Source organism: Coenobita brevimanus, chromosome 80 (genome assembly GCF_032717465.1).
Source record: "Coenobita brevimanus isolate Jiangsu-jjx chromosome 80, ASM3271746v2, whole genome shotgun sequence".
Taxonomy (NCBI): domain Eukaryota; kingdom Metazoa; phylum Arthropoda; class Malacostraca; order Decapoda; family Coenobitidae; genus Coenobita; species Coenobita brevimanus.
The window spans coordinates 51,919,540-51,937,039 of record NC_137033.1 but is presented as its reverse complement, the minus strand read 5'-3'; positions in this window follow the sequence as shown (position 1 = coordinate 51,937,039).

Below are 17,500 nucleotides of genomic sequence, written 5' to 3'. Positions count from 1 at the left end.
TAACAGAAGACATTAATATGACATACAGAAATATGTTAATGCATACGCAGTTATAAATGAAATAACCTCATGCATCAGTATTATGATGCAGAAAATGCACACGGAAATGAAAACAGATCATTGTATTATTAATGGAAAATAACACAACAAAACGTGCTATACACGAAAGAACTATTGAAAATAGGAATACAGAACAAAGAGTGTCGTGTACAAAATAGAACAAAGCATCATACATGGAGGTGTAAATAACAAATGAATTTCAAATGCAGAATAACACAGGACAAAAAGAAACATGAATAGAATATAAAGCAAAACAAAAAGCATGATAGAATCATGGATTTAAAGGTAATAATAGGTAATACGTTTAATATCTACAGCTGTTCTAAATGTTGTCAAATGTATAATAATGGAGCGCCTAATTACCACGCACTTATATAATGAAAATATGTCGGGTAAAAGTCATACCCCCGAGTTAAAAACTTACATGACATGCCACAGCTTATGTCTGCACGATCCATCATTTTATTGTAATAATTATATGCATTTATGTGGTTAACGCTCTTATTTGCTGCATTTTAAGTACAATTACCTTTCCTTATCCTCCTGAAATACATTAAAACCCGTTCTGGCTTTTTTTTTTTTTTTTTTTTTTTTTTTAGCATTTACAAATGCAACATGGTTATCCGTTCGCACTGATTATACCTCGTTCAAAATTTACGCCGAGAAATTTAGTCGAAAACATTATGGCTATCAACCCCATCTGTTGATAATGCAACGAAATAGAATGCTGCATGTTCGTTGGTTAGTATTCTATTTTTCTAGTCTTTCTTGTATCATCTTCAGTACCAGTAGCACATGCACTGTCCAGCAGAGCTGCCAAATGGCTCTCAACTTTCGACCTCGCTCTCGGGGTTCGACTATCTCTAAGCTTAATACTCTACAAAATCGCTTACAATAACATTCAGTTTGCACGAAAAACGCTCAGGGGGTAATTAAGCTAAGAAATATTGACCCCGAATGGAACGAGGCTTGTCTACAGTAGAATTAGGGGCAGTTTTTTTTTTTTTTTTTGGGGGGGGGAGCACCAAACGCAGCAGCAATAGCCAGTAACCACTGCCCAGTGTTGCCAATTTGGCGCTCTTGCCGCAAGACCTTGCTCATAAAATTCAGAGCAAAAAAGTTTAGATTTACTCTATACCTAGCACATTTAGATGTCCAGTTTAGCACGAAAGTTTGAGCTGTTCTCGTACATTATAGCTTTATTAGTTTTAATGTTCAATTTAGCGCTTTTCAAGGTACGATTTGCAACACTGCCCACTGCACAGCGTTAGCAGTGTTGCCACTTCTACAGATTTATCTGTAATCTACAGATTTTGTACCTATTTTCAGATTGTCAGAATTTGTTTGATAAAGAGGGTTAATCTACAGATTTTCATATTGGAAGACATTTTCAATGTATTACAGGCTTTGCTTCCTTTGTGGATAAGAAACTTATCAAATATAAATACTGCATCTGCCTTTTGAGAATTTTTTAAAAGTTCCACACTAAGACAATATTTCACATGCTGTGTAATTTACCACCTGCACTGGGAGCTGCTTAGTAAACAACTGCTGCATTTTTTAATCAGACAGTGCAAAGAAGTGGATTATTTCACTTGGAAATACATTGTACGCTATATGCTCTAATTCTGGTGTGGTTCCTGTGATATAATGAGTTAATATGAATTCGACTTACTATCACTTAACAAAGATACTAGGCCTACACTCCTTTCCAGTTTAGCTTATGACCAAGTGTAGTCGGACTGGACGGTTAATTTGACTTGTAACCAAGGAGAACCATTCCTATTTGATAAGGAAGGCTGATCAAAATTCATGTAACCATAATTTTGTATTCAAGTTGTGTGACAGGCCTAGTTCCATGAGCTAACAACTGGCTATACACAGTCCACTATTTTTGGAAAAAAAAAATAAAAAAATGCCATATTAGTTTGTAACTGCTCAATGGTACTATTATATTATGACCAAATTCTATCTTCAACATGTGGTATGTCATTTCTGTGGTCAGTTAGGGAGAAATTCGGGAGGTTCAAGGGGAAGGCTGTGGAAAATTCGGACGGGGTAGTTCTCCATTTCCCCCCACGGAATGGTCACTTTGAGGGATCTACAGATTTCCACAGGTTTTTTTGGCACCCAGCTTCAGATTTACCAAATTTTTTGGTGGCAACACTGAGCGTTAGTCTGCTGATGGATTCCGTGGTGGTGTAACGTGTGATCGGTCTTAAGGCATAGACTACCTTGTTGTCTAGCTTGTCTGTGGACACCTGGTGAATACCTGGGACTACAGTCGACACATGTGGATATGTAGCAAAGTCTTCCAATTTATCTGGACCAAAATTAATACCTGTGAAAGCAAAAGTCGGCACAGACATGTTTGCAGCACCTGGCAAGGTGAGTACAGATAGCCTTTCTCTTTCTCTCTCTCCACGCATGCATACCATAGTTTTCCTCGCAGTTGTTGGCAAGTGCCTTAACCATATCATTGGAACTGGGTTGTAGAGCTCCCAAACCAGCAAAATAACGATTAAAAGACCGCTTCCACATTCACATGGAATCCTTAGTCACCTCCATACCTCTCCCAAATATAAATGTTGTTGAACACAATGTAGGTCTTAATTTACTATATATTGTTATACAGATGCCTGTTGAAAGCTAAATGGTCAAAGATGCAGCATTAGTACCACAGTAAAAGGTCAGTGTTTAAAATTTTGCATGGTAAAGTGTTGGTATTTTGGCAACTTTTCCTCTGAAAATGCAGCATTAATTAGTCGGTAAAGGTGCAAGTCAGCAAATATAACTAACAGGATAGCCTATTAGTACAGTAGATTAGATACCGAGTAGCAACAATTTGTGTATAAGTTCTTGTGGTATTTAGACTCTTGTTTGGTATGTAGCTTACAGTACTGCCAGGTGCATGCATAATGCTAATATGGTGAGGGGGTGACGAAAAAAGTTAGAAGCTGGTCCAGGGGTGACATGGGAGACGACGGGTTGTGTGTATCTAGCATATGATGAAAGATAATATTAACCCATTAGCACCCAGGGTTTCTGTGTAAGGGATTGTGCTGGAAGGGTGCTAAGCATACTGTCCTCCGCCTATCGGCTGGTAGCCGCGAAGCTCATTGGTCCCTACCCCGGGATTCTTATTTTCGGTCCTATACTAAGGTCGTTTGGCGCATATGAGACTGTTGCACCATTATTTATCTACAGAAAATTCCATTCTGTTATTGGAAAGTATATGGTAGTATAAGTAATATTTTAGGTCGCAGTATTGGTAAAGAATACATATAATTGTTTAATTGGGTATTTAAAAAATATATATATATATAATATATATAATCGTTAAGCTGAGTACTGCATTTCATTGACTAGGCAGTTTATGCTTTGTAATACCATTGTTTATTTTTATATTAAAAGAACCACAGCCAGTTATCTGAAGAGTACAAATTCTGAAACTTACAGATAGTTTACATATATAAAAAATAAATGTACAGAGAAGGGAATATGCAGAAAAATGTAGAAATATGGAATAATTATTTTTTTTACCGAGTATAGGCGAGCTTCTGGCCATTGGTTCCTTCTTTTTTGCATTATCCCGCCGTAGCCAGGCAGATTTTTCACCACTCACCCTTCCCCAATCCCGGCAGATTTTTTTTTTTTTTTGTTGGCTCAAACCTCCGCTTTTTGTGAGAAACAATAGAAAATCACAGAGAAAGTGCTCACCTGGGCCTAGAATTGGTCTAAACAGGGGACCCTCCACGCAGCTGGTACCGTGTTCTCCGGACCCGCGCTGCAGCTGTCACGTTTTCTAAGGTAGGGATTAGAATGGGAAACTACTCAGAATAGGTAGATATTTATTAATTTGGTACAAAAAAGCATGTAGTACAAGAGTATATTGGTTTTCAAACAAAAATATAGGCGATATAAACATTGTTCCATAAAGCGATAACCTGAAAATCACCCGATTCTTGCACATATGACTCACTGTGACTTATTTCAACTTATATTCTATTTTTCCATTTACATTATACTTTTCCACTAATATTATACCAGTTTCCACCTTATGTAATTGTTGTCACATATTTACAGGCCTATTATAGTGAGTGTCAGATTATCACATATTTAAAGGCCATACTATTATACAGTAGTGAGCATCGTATTACCAGTATCGCATATTTATAGCACTTAGTATTGTAGTGAGTGTCATATTATCGTATATTTACAGCACTTAGTATTATAGTTAGCGTCATATTACTGCCTGTGTAGAACATTTACTATTATCGTGAGCATCATATCTCAAGCACACACACAGTATCAATAACGCACTGAGGTGTGATTTTCTTTGAAAAAAGGCTCAATGCAAAATCCTGCATTGCATTCCATACACTCGTATCTCGTGTCATTTCTCTGAGTTGTTGCTCTCACTCTTGATTGGCTACATATGTGACAGTGGCGCTGGGGTCTAGGACGATTCGGTTGAGGAGGGATAGTGGCTGGGAAGTGGCGTCCTGAGAGGCATAGGAGAGTCTGGGTGGCAGTGGCGTGGCAGGTGCAGTGGTTGGGCCTGTCCTCTGCATACCTCGTGATGATTTCCCAAGACAACTCCCTCACAAACTCCTTGAAGGCCTCAGAGGTTCTCGTAGTCATGGCATGGAGGTAGTGGGAGTTCAGGACCGTGATATCGAGCAAGTGGAAGAAGAGCTTTTTGTACCTCTTCTTCGTGGTCCTAGCACATTCCGCACTGGAAATCATGGAGTCTGAGTGGTCTACTTGCCTCATGTTTACATTGTAGTCCAGTACTGACTCTGGTTTCCAAACATGGAGCCTCCTCTTGCTGCGGTAATCCACAGAGTTGGTGCAGTGCATCAGGGGGTGGTGTACTTTCGACAGGAGGAAAACTTCCCTGTTGTGGTTCCATACAGTGGTGAGGATGTTGTTCACCTTGAAGAAAACCTCCTCATTCTTGTCAAGTTTTCTCCCAACCTTGACCATATGGCAACGGTTTTTCTTGACTGTGCCGCAGACTCCGATGTCGTGATGGTGGAGGCACCGAGCTAGAAGGGGACAAGTATACCAGTTATCCAGGTACAGGACGTGACCACGATGAAGGTACTGCTCTATCATTGTCTTTACCACGACCCCAGAGAGTCAAGTACTTCGATCTTCTGTTATGTCTGTCTGTGCACCAGTGTACAAGACAGTCACTTATAACGAAGATCTTGAACCCAAAATGGTGTCTCTTGCTGGGTATGTACTGCCGAAAAGAAATATTGCCTCTCCACGACACGAGACTTTCATCTGTGACTAGGTCTCTGTAAGGATAGAAGGATGAGCGGAACTTTTCCTGCAGGTGATCAAATACCATCCTTATTCTCCTCATTCTATCGGTGTTATTTGCATTTGCAGGGTCGTCGGCATCATAATAGTGGAGGTGATTCAGAATTTTCTGAACTCTATTCCGGCCCATTACCTTCCCAAAGAAAGGTGTGCTGGTCATAGGGTCCATAGACCAGTATTCCGGAATTTGTCTTTTTCATACAATACCCATCATGAGAACAAGGACAAAAAAAGATGAACTTTTCACCTGTGGTAACTGGGTAGTCCTATTGCTGAGAGTGCTTACTTGTCATACTTTCACGCTCACTTTCACAGTGCTGGCTGCTTGCAAATGTGTTAGTCTGCTCCACAATCGTTCCACAAACTCCTCACCAAAGTATAAGTGGAAGAAATCCACCCTGGTGGAGCCTGCATGGAGTTCCGGAGCAGTACAACCAGACCACCACTCCTCGGTGAACCGGTGAATGATAGGTGTGAAGTCACTCCCATCCTCCCAGTCCCACGACACACAACATTCCAATCTTCCACTTCGTTAGGGTGGGGAGGAGAGGGTGTTGGGGATGGTGGGGGTGGTTGAGGAGGTGGAGAGTGGCGCCTGCCCCACTCGTGCTCCTCTTCCTTCTCCGTTTTCCCTTCCCCTTTCCCTTTCCTTTGCTTCGTTTCCCCACATCATGGCGTTGTGGGGAGGAAGCGCAGGAATATTGCTGGGAGATAGGTGCTAGGGCACGGCTGCTCCTCACCTGCCCACTGCCTGGGTACACCACGTGGTTGCCTGGGTGCTGCCTCCCTGCTACCACCACTTTTACTACTCACTCCCGCCACACCATTTGCGCCTTCCCCAGACAAAACAAAAGCACAATACCTTATTTTTCTTCTCGCTGCACCTTCAGCTCCTTGGAGTGAAATCCTTTCCCTCCCCCACCACGCGGCAACACCATGTCTCACAGCTCCGTCCTCGTCCTCGTCCTCTTCAGAGCCTTCGTCTAGGGGTTGGAGAGAGGTGTGTGCACATGGTGGAGGTGCAGGCTGGCCTTCCTTCGCCTTGTGGTACATCACATACTGCCTCTTCCTCGGTGACGGTACGTCCTCATCACTGCTGCTTGTTTTGTCTTCAGGCAGCACATAGTCCTTGTCCGCCTCATCGTCATCGTTTGGTGAATCATGTTGCCTGTGAAGGCATCAAGGGTGGCTTGATTTTCAGCGTCGGAGAGACCTCAGTGCGATATGTCTGTGCTGGGTCACTGCTAACGGGTGAGTGACCAAGACAAGGGTGCACTTGAGTCACACGGGGTCGGGGATTGTCTCTGCCCATTGGCAGGTGGAGGAAGGTGTCCCACATCTACGTACCAGAAATCACGCGCAAAATTTGAAAATTGTAGAATGACGGACCTTGCAATTGCAAAACGTATGGCTATATTATCGGGATTCACCATGACAAAACGTTGCAACGTATCGATACGTTGTCAGGACGCCTTGGGTTAAAAAATGTTCAAACGGTGATATTGGGGAAGTTCATACGAGTCCATATTGCCGCATTCTGGGCAGCTCCATAAAAATTCCCTGTTGTTCATATTTTCTTTGTTATGTGTATTATATAATTTTTCACTGTTGTGTTAGCTTATTACTGCAGTTTAGGTAGAAGATTTTTGTACTACAGTAATTCTTATTTATTCTCCATAAAATTTAGCTAAGGCCATATCAGATAATGCCAAACTATTTCTTTATGCAAGGAAGAAGGAATAAAAGGCCAGGAGTTTGCAAACTGTTCCCATCAAGAAAACACAAAAACAAAACGACAGAGAGCCAAATTCAAAATCCGTTCATTTCGAGATGCCTGGACACACTGCATTTGAAGGAAGTAGGAAATACAGAGGGAGACAGTTCCAGAGTTGACGAGCTGCATAAATGAAGGACTGGTAGTAATGGTTAACTCTTGCATTAGAGAGTTGGGCACAAAAGGGATGAGCTTTTGTTGCTAGATGGGTTATTCGCCCGTCGTAGTGGTGGAGGGGTGCAAGCAGACAGTTCAGAAGAACAGTGACCATTGAAGTAACGACACAAAAGAGATAATAAAGCAACACTGTGGCGAAGAGACAGAGGTTGAAGAGAGCCAATAACAGGAGGAGAGTTAATGAAACAAAATGCCTTTGACTCCACCCTGTTGAGAAGAGGTGTTTGTGGGGAGACTTCCCACACATGAGAATTGTACTCTACACAGGGGCGAATAAAGCCTGTGTATAAAATCAAAAAGTGTGCAGGGGTAAAGAAGGTACAGAGTCGGCTTAGCACACCTAACCTCTTGGAAGCAGATTTTACAAGAGATGTAATATGATCTTCCCAAGATAAATCGGAAGAGAATGAAACCCCAAGTATGTTTAAAGATGATGCAAGATTGAGCTGGGTATTATTAAACATTAGGGGGTACTCCTATGGAAGATTTTGATTGGTTGATATGTTTAAGTAAGGTACTGAGTTTTTGATGCGTTAAAAACAACAAGAGTACTTATATCCCAGTCAGAGATACGAGCCAAGTCAGACATTAGGTGTGCCATATCCTCATCCCTTGTTTGTTGAAGTAACAGCTGAGATGAATGCTGCAGGAAGCGAATGGAAAGGTGAAGGGTGGAATGATCAGTGTGTGAGGGTATAGAGTCAGCTGTAGAACTTAGGTCATTGATGAATAAAAGGAAGAGAGTTGGTAATAGGGCAGCCCTGAGGAACGCCACTATTGATAGATGTAGCAGAAGATCGATGGCCGGTACAGCAGCTATAGAACGACTAGAAAGGGAGCTAGAGACGAAGGCACAGATAGAAGAATAGAAACCGTAAAATGGCAGTTTGGAAATTAAAGATTAATGCCAGACTCGATTGGAAGCCTTTGAGATGTCAAGTGCAATGGCAAAGCTTCCGCCAAAGTCCCGAAAGGAGGAGGATCAGGAGTCTGAAAGGTAAGTGAGAAGATCGTCAGTGGAGCGTCCCTGGCAGAACCCATACTGATGATCAGAAAGAAGGTTGTGATAGGAAAGATGCTTTACATTTATTTTGTTCAGAATAAACTCGAAAACTTTTGAGAAACAGGATGTTAAAGCAATTGGGCAATAGAGGGTTGGGGATGGTCATCCGTCTTTGGGATAGGCTGAATGAGAGCAAACTTCCAGCAAGAAGGAAGCATACAAGTTGACAGACAAAGACGAGAGAGTTTACCTTGGCAGGGTGTAAGCACAGAAGGACAGTTCTTGAGACCAACAGGAGGGACCCCATCCAGCCCATATGCCTTGTTAGTACTGAGGCCAGTGATGACAGGAAATACATCAGTTGAAGAAATATTAATGTTAGCCATGAGGAAGTCACAGGGGGGAAGTGATAAAGGAACAGCGCCGGAATCATTTAAGATGGAATTGGAGGAGAAAGTCTGAGTGAAGAGTTCTGCTTTATCAGTAGAAGAAATAGCTAGAGTCATCTCGGTAGAAAAGAGGAAAGAAGGATGATGAGGTAAAGTTGTTAAAGGTTTTTGGCGAGGTGCCAGAAGAAACGAGAAGAATTCGAGTTGGAGAGATCAGAGCATTTAGTACGGATGAAATTATTTTTAGCAGAGTGAAGAACATAGGCTACTTCGCACAATTCTGGGCAGAAATATAAAAAAGATGAAATTCAGAGTTGGGTTGGTTCCGGTACCCTTTGTAGGCCTTCTCCTTGTTGTGGACACCATTAGAACAAACGTGATTAAACCAAGGTTTCTTTGCATTAGTCAGAGGATATGAGAAGGAATGTATACTTCCATGCACGAGAGAATAACCTCTGTAATGGCACACTCAGATGGTTCTCGGCCATGGAAGCAATAAACATTCCAGGGAAAATCAGAGAAGTGCTACCTGACGGCCTCCCAATCAGCAGCACCAAAGAGTCACAACCGACACTTTTTGGGAGGGTCCACAGGCCGTATTGGAGCAATAGGACAGGTTAAGATGAAAAGGTTGTGATCGGAGGAGCCCAACAGAGAGGAAAGATTAACAGTGTAAGCAGAAGGATTAGTTGTAAGGAAGAGGTCATGTATCGGTATGTTGGAACACTCTCTCCAAGGCGGTCAGGGATACGATTAGGGTGCTGTACAAGCTGCTGTAGGTCACAAAGGATAGAAAAGATGTGGGCTTGTTCGCCAGGTTTATCAGTGAAAGGAGAGTCAAAGGTGGTGGTGAACATTGAAATCTCTTAGAATGGATATTTCAGAGAAAGAGAGAATTGGATAGGATGTGTTCCATCGTAGAAATAAGATCGTTGAAGAATTTTTTATTGTCAGTGGAATTGGGGGATAAGCAAACAGCACAGATATATTTAGTTGGAGAATGACAGGAAAGCCGAAGCCAAAGAGTCGAGAATTCGGAAAAATCAAATTAAGGAACACAAGAGCAAGAAAAGTAGTTGCTTACATATACGCAACAGCCACCTTTGGTTTTGAAATGAGTATAGAAAATATAGATACAGAGAAGGGTTTGCTACCAGTTGCCTCAGACACCTAAGCCTCAGGTAGAGAAGGTGAAATTTTGGAGGAGAGGTGGTGTTCAACAGAGAGAAAGTTAGAGGAAAGGCCGCGAATGTTGCAGAAATGATTAAGAATTGAGTCAGACAGTGGTTCCAGGCATCTCGCTGGGTAGTCGCCGGGAGAGGGGCGGATAATGGGGGCATTTATGGTCCCCTCCCGCCCCCTAGGGACTCCGAGGCATGATGTGAGACACGATATTGGTTGAATTTTGAATAGGAAGTGTAGTGTGTAATGTGTATGTGGTTTGACATTGACCCTTCTACAGGGGGTATAACTCTCGATAATACCCCGTACAAGTCTCCCTGTCAGTAAGTACGGTACCGTACACAAATCCTGTCTCCATACCGATGTTCAGATGGCCGCCTTTATATGTTCATCATGTAATTCTTATACAGGCACTCGTATGTTGACGTGATTTTAATGAGTAAAAGTAAAAATGAGTTTCCCTTATACAGTACAAATTCCACCAAAAGCTTGTGTGGGAGCGATGTGTGAAGAATGAAATCGGTAGAGCCAAAACCAGGCAACTAGGTATGCAAGTCACCTGTATGTAAGACATGAAACAGACTGGCAGTAAATGCTTGCACATTCATATCAGGATTTTGTGATCTTCCACGAGTTACAGGCACTAAGAATATTTTGTTTAAAAAAAAAAATGAGAGTGAGATATGTAGATGGATATCGGTAGAACTGAAAGGCGACGAGCTACGCGTACGAAGTTGCGTAGCCCAAAGGAGACAGGCTGTTACTAGCTGCTTGCATAGGCTATTTACGGAAACATTTGCCACAGGAGGTGCTACAGACACTAAGAATATTTTGTTGTTTATTAAAAGTGAGAGTGAGATGCATAAATGGATATTAGTTGACTCGAAAGCAGGTGACTTGGTACGTAAGTTACGTAACACGGACAGGCTGGCGCCAACTGCGTGCATATTTACATAATTATATTATTTTTCATTGAAGAAACTAAAGGCATGCACGCAGCTCAAAATCGCGCAACATAATCCCCTGCAAAAGATCTGGCATGGCAGCAAAAACCACAAACAGTGACAAATTTCACAGGCACTAACTCCAGACAGCGTAATTGTGACAGAATGAGTGGGTAGCGGCCTTTGTTGTGGCGGGTATCATCAGTGGTGTGGGCGTGTTGTGAGGAGCGACAGGTGGGTTGAAAAACGGTATTCATTCCCATTGTTAGTTAATACAGTAAAAAATGGATACTGCTTTTATTTAGCCAGATTTTTTTTACTGTGTTATATCATTTCAAGTAATGAAGTGTTGGATAAAAGAGGGATTGTCATAATGTAGCTTTTTTGTTTCAGCTTTAATGAAGAGTTCGAAACTTCACACACAGATTTTGCATTTATTAATTGTGCAGTAAAATGGTAGCTAATTGCTTGATAAAATAACTACTCTCTTGTTATATGAAGCTTTCGCAGGTTTTTCGCTGTGCAATGATCGGTGATTGTATATTAGTCGCCCTTGATTTTTTTTCGATAGTCACCACTTCTGTTGCCACTCAGCTTGAATTTTCTTGGAATATTTTTGTTCATTTGCATTGGCAAAGGTGTCCTGTAAGGAGGCTACCGGTGTGCTGGTATTTTATTCGACTTACTGCCATATCAGCTGTTTTGTACGGGTAAGCAGTGATCGGAAGGCTGCCCTGTCGAGAACTCGTTAGAGTTAGGTTAGGCTGTGTTTACTAAAATGAGCTAGTAGCGATCGAAATGACATGAAAATCGAATATATTACGCTGTAGACTTCTGAGAAATCCTTGGTGTGATTTTATATTAGTTTTGTAAAGTGACTCAGGAAGTGTCTAATGATGCACTGACGGGCGAGTATCTGATAACTCACCTAAAATTTTTAGACTGAGTAGCCTAGCCCCAGACTTCTATACTCTTGCTTGGACTATAATGGTATGATGGATGATTGACTAACACCTTAGTGCTGCTGGCTATTGGCCTCTTTTGAATGTCAACATACTATGCATCATTAATGTAAGAAGCTATTAAATATGTTCTGGGTGACTTCTGAACAAAATAAATCGCTGAAGATTAAGTGTTATGAAATCTTTCAAGTCAACGGAAAACGGGTGTCAAAATACTGACAAAAAATTCACCGATGTTTTGGAGGAAGCAAAATAATCTCTTTGGCTGTTCCTTTTTAGTGATAATTAGAAAAATGGACTTTGAAAGCACGATTTCGTTATCTCACATTTGTTGCAGTGGAACGCATGTTGACTCCCCCAGTTCAGTGACTTATCGCTAGACGATTTTATTAAAGTTAGGAGAGATTTTCAAATTTGAGGGGTTAGAAGCCATCTTCTTTAACCACTTTATAATTAGAGAGCCCTTCAAAAGATGAGTAAAATCGTCTGGTGGTGGATTTAACTCTAAAATACATCCTTGATTTAAAGAGCTGAGTTCTGCCGTAGTCTTTGCACACACAATACAGCACAACACACGGGGGATCTGCTGGATGCATGTTGGTTGGTTTGGTACTGGGTAGCAGATGACGTATGGTATATTGGACGCCGAGTGAGCAGTATTATGTAACCCTAACACACGTCCTAATTGTCACTGGGAAAGGAGATGGTTTAAGATGCTTTAGGTAAGCAACCGTTTGGAAGTCATTATCACTCTCCATTGTTTGGATGTTGGATACCGGTACACTGTTAAAACAATATGGTGTTCCGTTGGTTATCACGAACCTGGTTATAGTGGTTTTTATCACTGCAAGATGAAAATCTGCACTCCTGCCCCTGTCGCACATTTTTCTGCCAAAAGACATCATTATCGCGCACCTGAGTTGGTTTTTGTCGACAGTGTGGTGCAGCGTTGGTGGTCTGTGATGGCTCTGAGGGATTCAAAGATGAGGCCCTGCTCAAGGAGATAATCCCAGGTAATGGAGACCACTGTCTAGCAACTCTCTAGGTTTAGATCCCTTTAGTCTACCTCTAGCCCATCTCAGGTCTCTCAATGGTGTGTTTCACTTCCTATTGATCCAGCCATGCATAGGCCTATGTGTTTCTGATACCATGACAGTACATACTTATTTAGTTGTGTAAATTATTGTAAAAGGGAAATTTGGGCATGCACTTAGAATGTTTGGTACTAGTTAGGATAAATCTCCTGGCTTCTGTGCTTTCGTTATCGTGCGATTTCGTTATCTTGCGATTTCGTTATACGTACCATGCTCGGTACTAATTATGTATTATAGCAAGGGATCGCTTTATAGTTAAGAACGAACAAGTTCTTCAAACCATAAAGAGTTTGCACCGCAGGCTAATCTTAAGAGGATTAGGACATTTAATATTTGGCCGTCAGCCTACGACCTAAACTTGATACGGACGAAATTAACATTTTTCCCTCAAAGCACCGAACAAGCTTGAGACAGAGCCAGGATATCGACAGCTCACTTCACATGGCTTGTGATGTATTGATTATGTTGTCATTCTGGATCCTACCTCAGCACATCTATTAGGTGTGTATTGGGCTTGGGATAATGACGATGGTATTGTTAAATGTAATTTTTACCAGCTGACGCTTTTATTTAGCTTTGTAGACTTTTAGTGGAGGGTTTCTCTCTCTCTCTCTCTCTCTCTCTCTCTCTCTCTCTCTCTCTCGTGTATGCGTATTAAACTACCGTCAAACTAGTCATTATGGGTATGGTGTGTAGGCGGTACACTGTACGTGTAAAGTATCGTATTCCCCATGGCATACCGGCAGGGGATTTCATAGCACTTTTATTTCCCCCTAAGCTGTCGATATATTTTCCGTATTACACCTCACTGTTGTCGTGCATGTTAAATATATTAATGCCTTTTTATCCCCATGAGCATGAGGACATCCCTTTGTTTATTTTTGTTACTTCCAGAGAATATTGTAGAGCGTAGGAAAGGTTGTTTTTGTTGGGTTTGGTTTATCTTTCATTAACCCCAGCATTACTTTGGCTCTGTAGTAAGCGGAATAAAATGGTCTCGTAGCAACGGTAATTTAAAAAAAAATAATCATAAAAATTTTCACAGTAGGGCTAGCAACATTTTTTTTATTATTATTATTATTTTAAGGAAGAGGTGAATGGCTACAGGAAGCTAATTAACCCCTCATGCGGAAAGTCTGCTGTAAATGAAGTAAAACCGTTTAGAGATAGCAGGAAGCAAAAATAAAGGGAACGTCAGAATGAAGGACTTGAAATGTAACAGTCAAAATAAATCGCTGAGGAGGTGTTACAAAGTCTTTCAAGCCAACAAGAATAGGGCCCAAAGTCCCCGCAAGTGGAATTACTAACGTTCATTGAATGCTGTCTCAACTCTTACTAGTGCACTAACGACTATTTAATTTATTGTGGCTGCCACAGGACGATTTTACTACACATGAATGGCCGACTCACTACGGGTGATTTGACTAAAAGCGTCTGGAAATACCATAGCAAAACTAGGCAAACCATTGACTCTTTCACTACGAAGAATCTAAGTAAAAATATCTGGGGATAGTAAGATTATAATACAAAAACGTCCTTGGACACAGCAAGTAAGAGTAATCCTTTCAGTGCCATTATGCCTTTTTGTTTCGTTGGTCGCAGCCTAGTCAAAGGATTACTTCAGGAAAACCCGTTATGAATGAGGTGTTGTCTCTACATGAATATCTCCTGGTCGTTGGAAAATTAAAATATGAATGACATTACAATGCAGAAAGGGTTAAGTGCTTTCTTCACCTCTGATATTAACTCTGAATGTTGGAATTTCTCACCTAAACCACCACCAACAAAAGTTTATTGAAATAATATAATTTGAATGGGATACTTTGTTGCATAACTTGTATGGGATGCATTGTTACATAGTCACTTCTGGGACGAATCCTACCTAGTTTCTTGAAATAGACTTAGTTATAGATGATGAAAACACTCAGAAGTGAATAGGCTGTGTGGAGCATATGGGCTGCGCTATGTTTGCGTGATGAAGGAGTGGCTGGGAAGGAGGTGGAGGGCAACCAGTCACAGGATATGTCGTCAGGCTATACAGTAGATACATAGTTATGGTGGTACCAGTCTTTAAGTGGGAATCGGAAAGAAAGTATCAGGAAAAAAAGTAAGTAAAAAAGTAACAACTTTTCCTAGGTTAGGTCAGGTTAGATTAGGTCAGGTTAGGTTAGGTTAGATTGTCAGGTTAGGTTAGGTTAGATTAGGTCAGGTTAGGTTAGGTTAGATTAGGTTAGGTTAGGTTAGATTAGCTCTTTCCCTTACGTTTTTTACTGTTACTTTTTTTTTTGATACTTTCTTTCCGGGAATCATCTTAAGTGGCGGTTTGGGTGGGGCACGAACCTCTGTACAGTGTTGCCACGTGTTCCATACCCGCTATGTGAACGGCTCTGATATATGTAATAGGCATCACAATAAGATAAACACATAAGAATAAAATGGTAAGGTGTGTATTATCATATATGAAAGAACAGTAAACTGATTATGCGTAAAATATTTATACGGCAATACAGAAACGTGGCATAATTATTTTACAGTGTGCTTAAAAAAAAAAGTAGTCACTTTTATTGGCTGTTACCGTATTTCTGGGGTTGGTAATAATGTCACAATTATGATTATAAGATAATGTGCAGGAATATAAGCAAAAATATGCCAGTTTCTTAGTAAAAAAAATATATACATTAAACCCTCGTGAGCGGCAACACACACACACCCAGTCCGACCTGGTCATCTGTGAGGGATAGAGGAATAGGCCTGTTTGGGGACACCTCTTAAAAAAAACGCGCCAAGACTTTAACCTCCTGGGTGGTGTGGAAATAGTCAAATTTACAATATGTACATTATAACGTAAAAGAAAATAACCAAAATGTATCCTAAAATACCACAGACGAGAGAGAGAGAGAGAGAGGGGGGGGGGAAGGCAGACCAGGGTCAGTGTTGAGTGCAGCTGAGTGAGAGATGAAGGAAGGAGGGAAGGAAGGAAGGAGAGAGTGATTGAATGAAAACAAATCATGTCGCCACAATAGTGAGGTCATCTGGCGCCATATGTAAAACAATAATATTTTTAAACATAATTAGATATAATAAAAACAAAATAAAGAAATGAAAGCACAAGTTTATAAGTCACTCATAAAAGAAACAAAATTCCCAAGGGTGAAGCACATATCCCTCAGGAGAGAGAGAGAGAGAGAGAGAGAGAGAGAGAGAGAGAGAGAGGGGGAGAGAGAGAGAGAGAGAGAGAGAGAGAGGGGGAGAGAGAGAGAAGGCAGGCAAGGGGCAGTGTTGAGTGCATTATCAAGCTGAGGGAAAGATGAAGGGAGGGGAGGAAGGAGGGCGAGAATGACTGAATGAAAAGGCGCCGTAACACCGAGGTCATCTGGCGTCATATTTAGAACAATAATATAATAAAAAACAAAATAAAGAAATGAAAGCACAATTTTATGACATAAAAGAAACAATTCCCTAGGGTGATGCATATCCCCCCAGGAGAGAGAGAGAGAGAGAGAGAGAGAGAGAGAGAGAGAGAGAGAGAGAGAGAGAGAGTATGGAAAACGTGGCAACACTGTACAGAGGTTCGTGCCCCACCCAAACCGCCACTTTAGAATGGTACGACCACAATGTTGCATTTTTTTGTTTTGCAGCAGTTTTCATATTTTCTCAAGTAATTTTCGGCTACACAGTACAGTGTGTGATGATCGATTACTGTTTTTAGAAATTCTTCAAGTTACTTGTGTTGTGATAAGGTATAGGTATAGCCCAGCATACTTAAAACTGGTAGCTGACTAATATTAGGGTACTTGTTTGTAGATAGAATTAATTTGCCTAATGAGCAGTTACTTCATAAAGTTAAGAATTGGCCTTTAGATAGTTGCAGTTTATATGGCGAACGTAAAATCATAATTTTATCAAGGGTGTACTTTTACTTATCTTTCTGCAACATGCAGTATACAGTATACTGCTATTTTCATTGGTCCTCCTTTATGCGCTGTTGTTTTCGTATTATTACCAGGATCAGTGTTATCCCTTTGCTTTTAAATTTGATCCCCAATATACAAGCTGTTAAATGTTGTAGCTACCACGACATAAGTTATTTAACCATTCCAAGACGAGAGGTACTTCACAAGCTAAAGAAAAAAAAAAAAAAAGGAAAAGGAAAAATTGTCGAGTCACAAGTATATTGATGTCACTGTAGAGAAGGGGTTAAGGAAGACTGACACCCCATCACTATGGCACGTCCTTCTTAAGCGGTCAAAAATGGCGTGTAGGTGGCAGGAACACAACAGTAATGTCGCCGTAGTGAATGTACTAAAGGGAACTTAGTGTCATCGGTATTACCTTTCCTGTCTCACCTTTTCTTACGGTTTTATTGCTTTGTGTAAGGAATTACGTGTATTTTCGAGGTCACTGATCGCTTTGGCTAGTAGGCTGTCCTGTAACGTGAGTAAGTGTTAATACTCAGCCGTACCGTTGCTTCGTTTGTAAATATAATGTTAACTGCATTTCACAGTTTTGGAGATAACCCGCCGTTAACCTTCTCACTTCGATGGTGGGAAGAATGACAGGCTGTTGTATTTTAAGGCTGAT